Here is an 8,099-nt window from a genome sequence, read left to right on the forward strand (position 1 = left end):
TCTAAGAACTCTTTTTTTCTTTCTACCACAGCTTAAAAAGTCTTAAATTTTTTAGCTGTTGAACATTTTTAACTTCTAATATAGAAACATTGCCAAACTTAAGATATATATCAATATAAGCTTATGAAAGGGCGATAGGGTTCGAGCCCTCCCCGCGTTTCGCGCTCTCCGCCCTCCCGTACGGCGGTGCCCCCTCCCTCGGGAATGCAGCCGCCTTCTCCCGTACGACGCGGCGTTGCCCCCCTCGCCGTCCTTTCGTCCTCTCCTCCTTCTCTCGCCCTGTTGCCTGTCCCGTCCGATGGCTCTCCGCCTTCTCTCGCCCTGTTGCCTGTCCCGTCCGACATCCCGTCTACCTTCTTCCGCACTCTCCGCCTTCTCTCGCCCCTTCTCCCTTCCAACAGCCTGTACAACTGGGGGATGGCGTTGTGCCGTCGGTGGTGTGGGCCGCCACTTTTCCTCCACCGCACGTTCTCGGCTATACAGCCCGACGTGGCTTCTCTCTATGCTATATTCTCCTGTTGTAGCTCTTTGTAGAGTAGTTTTTTTTTTTTTTTTTTTTTTTTTTTTTTTTNTTTGGTGCTAAAAGCAAGTTTTTTTCTGTTTCTCACAACTGTTTGCTTTTATTCGGGAAAAGATTCAATGGGCATTTGAGAAAAAAAGGCATCAGCGGACACATTAAGGTAGACTATGAGGAGAAGGTTTTAACAGTGGAGGTAAGTTGATCTATATCATCCAGGGAGTGCTTCTTCTACTTTTATAAATTATAACACCTTTTTTGTGCAACAGGTTAAAATGCCTCAAGATGCATCTGGCAACACTGTTCGGGATACAAGAGGGCTTTCAGGTAACTTGTGGTTCATTTCGTAACAAAATCATTTTCTTTGTGCTTTTTGGTATTTTTTCTAATTTTCAAATCCTTTTTCTAGAACGAGTTCATTTGATGCCTTTCTTAGTCTCTCTCTCTTCTTCTTCTTCCTTTTTTTTTTGTGCTTATTCCCAATCTCCCAGTCAACACACTATTTATTTTCTTCTTTAGTTTGTCGTTGTTTGAACTTCTTTACTGATATTTCGGGCAATCTTTTAGGTGGAGAACGATCGTTTTCCACTCTTTGCTTTGCTTTGGCTCTCCACGAAATGACTGAAGCACCTTTTCGAGCCATGAATGAATTTGATGTATTTATGGTAAGTAGCCATTTAGATTTTCCCTGTAAACTGTTTGGTATTTTGATATTCCTGATTTAGCTCTATTCAAGTTTTTGCTTATATTTATATGTAACAAACAAACTTTTTAGGGAGTTTATTTGCAATTTTGTTTGGTTTTGGGGAGTTTGTTTGTTCAAGATTTAGCATCAGTAGTTTTTTTTTTGTTTACCTGTTTTGGAAAAAAAAAAAAACACATGTGCTTGAATATTGTTTGATTCGTTTATGTTTGCTTGATTCCATTTTCTTACTTACATGTTCCTTTCAGAATTTTAAGTGACTATTATTCCGTTGAGGTGTGGCGCATTGTGGATGCTGACAGTTGCTTCTTGACTATTGCATCATATATTGACGAAATCTTTTGTGTTGAATTTGATAGTACTATGTTTTTCTTTATCTAATTTTTCTAAGAAATGGTAAATAATTGTCGTATTACTTTGTTAACTATATTTTAAAAATATAATCATCTTATAGCTGATCTGGTGGATGACTTTTGTCGACACTTTCTGTTATGATATATATATATATAGAGTCCGGCTACTATGCTATTAATAGCATGAAGTACTTGGTGCTACCAAGTTTTCTGCCGTTAGATCTACCCTTTTGATCATTTTCACCTGTTAGATCATACCATTCAACCAACCACCGACTCAACCCTTGGGAGCCCACATCATCCTAACCGCACATCTCTTAATCCAATGGCCAAAAACTTGGTAGCACCAATGACTTGTGCTATTAATAGTATATTAGCCTAGTTCTATATATATATATATATATATATATATAAAATCGTAGCCATATTGTTCTAATAACTCTACTTCTCTATTAAATATAAACATAGTGCATGAACTAGATACTTCTGTTTAAACAAGTTCTTTTGTGCTTATAGTTATTCTGCTTTGTGCACCCTATTGTTACAGATCTTTCCGTAGAGCTACATTTGCTTGTATTATTTTCATGTAAGTGTTTTCCTAATTCCATTTTCTTACTTACATGTTCCTTTCAGAATTTTAAGTGACTATTATTCCATTGAGGTGTGCCTCTACTAGACACTAAATAATTTCCCGCTCGCTATAAAAGTCCTACTTATAGTTCTCAGTGTGTTGCGTGACGAGTTCATCTTTGAGGTGAATGATGCCAATCTGGATGAGAAAAGATTTTATGAAAACTTATACAAGCAGATTTTTGTCAACTATAGCACTCTCTGTAGTAAATATAAACTCTTGAGAGGTGATTACAATCTCTTGAAAGGTTACTATAGTGGCCTTCTCAATGAGAAAGAGAAATATATTGCTGAACAGAAGGAAATAAAGAAGAATATAAAGATGTGTCTCGCCCTTATCAAACAGCCTATGACTAATACGGTCGAGGCAAGTAATAACGAGGGCGTTCCTGAGGAAGACCCCATGGTGCCGCCGGGATATTATGGGAATTGAGCTTTTGTGCATAGTTTGCTCCTCCCCCCCTTCTACAAATCGGTAACATGTTTTTGATTGTGATTGTTGTATTATGTTTCTATGTGGTTTAACGGTTTTAGAATTCCTGTTTAGTTTGCTCTGTTTTTTTTTTTTTTTCCTGGTTTTTAATAAGGCGATGATGATCCAAAAAAATTTGACGGTCTTTGGTATGATAAAATAGGTGGGTGACCGTGTATGTCAGACTATTACTTAAAGTTCTATCTTATGAGGTGAATCGATGATATGGTGTTAATTGGTCTGTTGGTTGGTAGATTGCAAATCCTCTATTGATGCATTTATATTATCGGAATAAAAAGCACGCTGAATTTGGATGGCCTACTATGTAGGCAACCATTCAGTGGCTTTTATGTGTGCGCGGACATAGTCTAGATGTTTGGGCTGTTGCACTATTTCAAACAGTTTGGTGGATAAATATTTGGAGTGGACCAATAACAAGATTAATTGTTTAATCAATCTGAGCCTTATAGATTTTTTATACTTTTCTATATTAAAACGTTCTTATTTATGCTTTTGCCGTAGTTATTGCTCACTATTTTTTATTTTATTTGGAATTCTCTGTTTTGACATCTTTTCTTTCTTTCTTTTGATTTAATATTTTGAAGTTTTTTTTTTCTTTTTGCTTTTTTCCTGGTTTTCTTTAACTATTTTGCTTCCTATGCTGTGGGATAGTTTTTGTACCAAAATTTAAAAAAATTTTGTATTTAGTATTGTAAGTTTTCATGGTTTTATCGGCCGTTTATGCTTTCCTGCTTATGTTTTTCCTGCATTGGTTTGCAACTCCGAGTTCGTACTTCCTTGGCTAGCGTTTTTGTGCGTCTTTTTTTTTTCTATTATTACAGAGCCTACTGACTTCATTATCTGAGCTTTGTGTGTTCAGTTATATTGTTTATTTGCTAACAAGTGTTTGGAGATCATTCAACCATTCTACTTAAAATTCAGCAGGGAAGACTCATAATTTTTTAATTTTCAGCTTGCATTTGACTACAATGATGTTGACTGTGATTTTTAGGACCCATTTGAGTGTATTGATTATCCATTTCTTCTGTATCATTGCTTTCATAATATTTGAATTTCTCTTCTTTTAGCCCTATTCCTGTTGATTTCATTCTCTGAACCTTTCTGTTAAGTGAATCTCGGTCATGAGGTTGGCAAAAGTAATGAGCGTATTCAACCGTTCTAATTGAATTTCGGCAAGTAAGAGAAATCCAGCTTAATAGGTGTCCGAATAGCATTATATTTGATTTTAGGGAGTTATTTGAGCCCAATTATTATCCATTTGTTTTGTTTCAGTATTCTCATAATATTTTGATCTTGGTATTCACCAAATCTTGCTTATTATGCTTTTTTTTTTATCAAAATGATATTAATAACATTTAATTTTCAAACTACATTTGAGTATGCTTATCATATGTTTCTTTTTTGCCACAACTTTTGTACTGCTTAATTTTTTTGTTTATTTTATTGGAAACTACTTCAGCATCTTTTGTTGGTACTTTATATTGCTGCATATTGTTTATTAGTTTGATGACAACTCTTGATTCTAGCAGTATTTAAAAATTTGGGGATTAATGAAGGGAGGAAAAATAGTAGTTTGCTTCCTTATATCAGCCTGTAATGTAACTTCAGTCTGAAGAAGAATTGAAAAGTAATCCCTGGATATTAACAGCATAAAAAATTTTGCTTTCTTATTATGGTTGGTTGAGTTGGATTATGCATGAAATACTTTCCTCTTGAACTGATGAGAAGACTCCATGACAATCTCTCTCGACTAACAAGAGGAGGCAGTAATGAGTAATACTTTTCACAGTTTGAAGACAAAAAATAAAAAATGATGCTGTGCATTCATGGAGCAATATATAGTTGTAATCCAACTGTCGCTATTGTAGTCCCTGCATATCGAGATTAATGTAATGGTTTCTACTCATTGGGATCAATTTTGCACTGTCAAAATAGTGGTTTCTACACATTAATTATATCAATCTGAATTGTTATCTTGGATTATTTTTCTATGCTTTATATGGTGGCCGATACTTTATTTAATATTATTGAATTTGACAACTGTGCATAAACAAAGATGTTTAGATATTTACATGATAATACTGCATATATTCATATATTAATTGTAATTTAAGGTTTAGATAGTTTTTAAATGTTTCTTAATATTTAAAAAAATTGTGATTATTATATGGTTGTATGGTTTGCCGTGGATCAGCTTTTTAATTAGTGAGTTTGGTTCATACCTGGAGACTTAGCCCATCTATTATACTTTTGTGCTCTTCGTTTAAAGTTTGATTTGCTAATGCACTCTCTTTCTTCTTCTTTCTTTTTTACCTAACTTTCTCAAACTTTGACCTTTGTATGCTTACTCTTTACATTTATGTACATTATATATAAACTGATGAAACAGAAATGTTTGATTCTTTTCGTTCGGTATTGTGTACATGTGTTGCAAGATGAGGATACCCCAATTTGCAAAGGTTTGTCCGGCTTTGTTTTAGGGTACTAGGAGCTTACATTGTCCATTCAAAAAAAAAAAAAAACACATTTCTGGCATGTATAATCTGCTAAGCTTGACTTTTCGTTCCTTCATATTACTGTTATCTTGCTAATCTTATTTTTCATTAGACCTTACTGATGTGAATTTATTTCCTGACCTCCATTGCTCTTCTAATTAACTACTTTCTGTTTATTCTCATTACTTTCATCTTTCCTTCGGGATCTTTTTATGTTTTTCTCCTTTTTTTCCGAGGCGCTGGTGACAGCTGATATATAAAAAAATATGGATTTGACATGCCGCTGTTTCTATATTGCAATGATGGCTGATGCAACAGCGCTCACCAAGGATGCACACATTGTTCCGACTATCCGAAGCCAACAGTGGTTTGGACGGCCTGTTCAGAGGCAACCACCTGCTGGTTGGATGCACGCATTGGGCCGACTAACTGATGCCAGCAATAGGTTGGATGGCCTGTTTAGAGGCAACCACCTGCTAGTCTTTGTTCCGTAACAATTTTTTTTATTGATCCTGTTTCGCCGCCTTTTGTGAGTGTGCTTTTGGCAGAAGCCTCATCTCCCTCCCTGAGCCTCTATTTTTTTTTGTACATTTTGTTATACATTTTTTTGGTTCTCATTTTATGGCATTTTTTCTTTCTCTTTTGGCTTGCCAAGTTTTCTACAACCTTTTTTGTTTTCGCAGTTACTTCCAAATTTCGAAATTTCTAGGTTTTTAACTCATTTGTTTTTTTTTCTTTTTTTGGTTTCTCTTGGGTCTTCTGGCAGTTTATTTGTAAATATAAAAAAACATGCCTCTCCCTTACTGTTTACTTTCTGGCCCGTATAATTGTTTGATAAGCAAAAAAAAAAAAATTTTCCTTGCATTGTTTTGCTGCTTCCCCACCTCCTCCTCTCTCTCATTGCTCCCATTTTTTATTTTCCTACTGATTGATAGTCCTCAATCGTTTAAAATCTTATTCCTTCTTTAAGAACTTTCTTTAAGGTTTTGCTTGGTTTCACAAATGTACGCGTTTACATTTGTTTGGTTTTCAAGCATATATGGAAATTCGGTGCCGACGGTTTCTATTAATATTTGAAGGACGGCATAGCTTGCAAAAATTGTGCAATCCCACATTAATTGGAAACCAAAAGAGCCATACTACTAACGACACTCCATTTTGATCCTACAATTAAGTAATTATTGGACTATTTTCTTCCCGCCGCATCGCGCGGGTCACCTTAACTAGTTACCCAAAAAGACATAACAAGATGAACAGTTACAATATACGCTTCAATTTGCTTTCTAAATCCCTATATATTATTTCCTGTGCTTTTTTTTCTTTTTTTTTTCTTTTCTTTATCATGTTTGTAGGCTTTTTTTTTTTCTTTTAAATTTTCATTATAAGCTAAAATGAACCTGAAACTCGTATCTAACATTGCCATTTTCAATTAGTTCTTTTCTTTTTGAACATTATATATTACAGCTATTCTCATCATCTTAAAATATAAGTTTTAAGTTCACTAAACTCTCAAACAAAAAATTTAAAAAGAGACTAACACAAACCCATGCTTGCAATTATCCGAACACACCAAACACCCAAAACAACCGATCCTTCCTCATCCCAAAACAGCTTCACGCAAAAGCACTTTTGCGCGCGCACAGACACACACCGACCTCCTCCAAGTGCCCTCTACTACAGCAGCAGCAGCAACCCCTTGTGTTCTTCCTCTTCTTCTCACCATCGTGGGTCTAAGTGAGAATAATAATACTAATGGCTTCCTCAATGGTGGTTTCCTCGGCAGCCACCGTGTCGCTCACCGCCCGGCGCAGTTAGAGATGTCAATGGGTACGGATACCCGAAATTTTATCCGAACCCGAAGCCGAATAAAACGGATATATCCGATGCTAAATGGATATAGATTCGGATATGGATATCAAAAATAGAAACCGACGGATACGAATTCGGATATGGATTTTGACTGTACCCGACCCGAACTCGAACCCGACCCGAATCCGAATTTATTTTGTATTATATATAATATATATATAAAAATTTAATGTTATATTTGAATTTGTATTTTAAAAATTTAGATTTAATATAATATATATTGAAATATTGAAAAGAGAAATAATTGTTTCGGGTTCAAATTTTCGGATTCGGGTTCGGGTTCGGGTTTCGAATTTTTGGTCGGGTTCGGATTTGGATATGAATTTTTTAAAATCTGTCGGGTTCGGATCTCGGGTTTGGAGTCAGGTTCGGGTTCGGATTTTTGAAAATCCGACCCGCTGACATCTCTAGGCGCAGTCGAGCATGGTCGCACCCTTCACCGGGCTCAAGTCGACTGCAGCATTCCCCGCCACGCATCCACGCTAATGCCGACCTCTCCCACCTCCCCAGCAACGGAGGGAGAGTTCAGTGCATGAAGGTACGTACGTATGTACGAACACGTATATAATTTTGCATGTGGAGTAAAGCTGTTATACTATTGATATATAATATCTGGAGAGGTCGGTGTCATGTCGTAGTCGCTTTGTTATTTATACTGAAAAGAGAAGTTATGTTCTTTTCTTATTTTAAACAATTTGTCATATCATCTCAAAATCAACAAGTTTTAAGGAATGACATAGCCATTTGTTTGAACTTTTGCGTATTAATGTATTAAAAGTAGTTTCTTCACAAAAAGTTCAAACTTTGGGTAATTTTAAATACTTCACTTAAGTTAATTATGTTAATTCAGTAAGTTGTCAACGTTAATATAGTAAGTTGTCAACTTCAATGTTCTATCATTTGAAAATAAGTCCGTATATCGTACAGTAAACATCGTGCGTGTTGCTGTTCATTAAATATTTGCGCGCGCGCGCGCGCGCACACACACATATATATATATATATATATATATATATATATGTATATATGTATATATATG

At 35.5% G+C, this 8,099-nt stretch overlaps 1 long non-coding RNA gene across 1 annotated transcript; it reads left to right on the forward strand.

The window, feature by feature from the left end:
* LOC109710997 lies at window positions 595-1,315 on the forward strand. Its single transcript, XR_002216487.1, has 3 exons — window positions 595-713; window positions 787-844; window positions 1,085-1,315. It is a non-coding gene; the product is annotated as an uncharacterized LOC109710997 (long non-coding RNA).

This window comes from Ananas comosus, linkage group 5, assembly GCF_001540865.1.
Source record: "Ananas comosus cultivar F153 linkage group 5, ASM154086v1, whole genome shotgun sequence".
NCBI lineage: Eukaryota > Viridiplantae > Streptophyta > Magnoliopsida > Poales > Bromeliaceae > Ananas > Ananas comosus.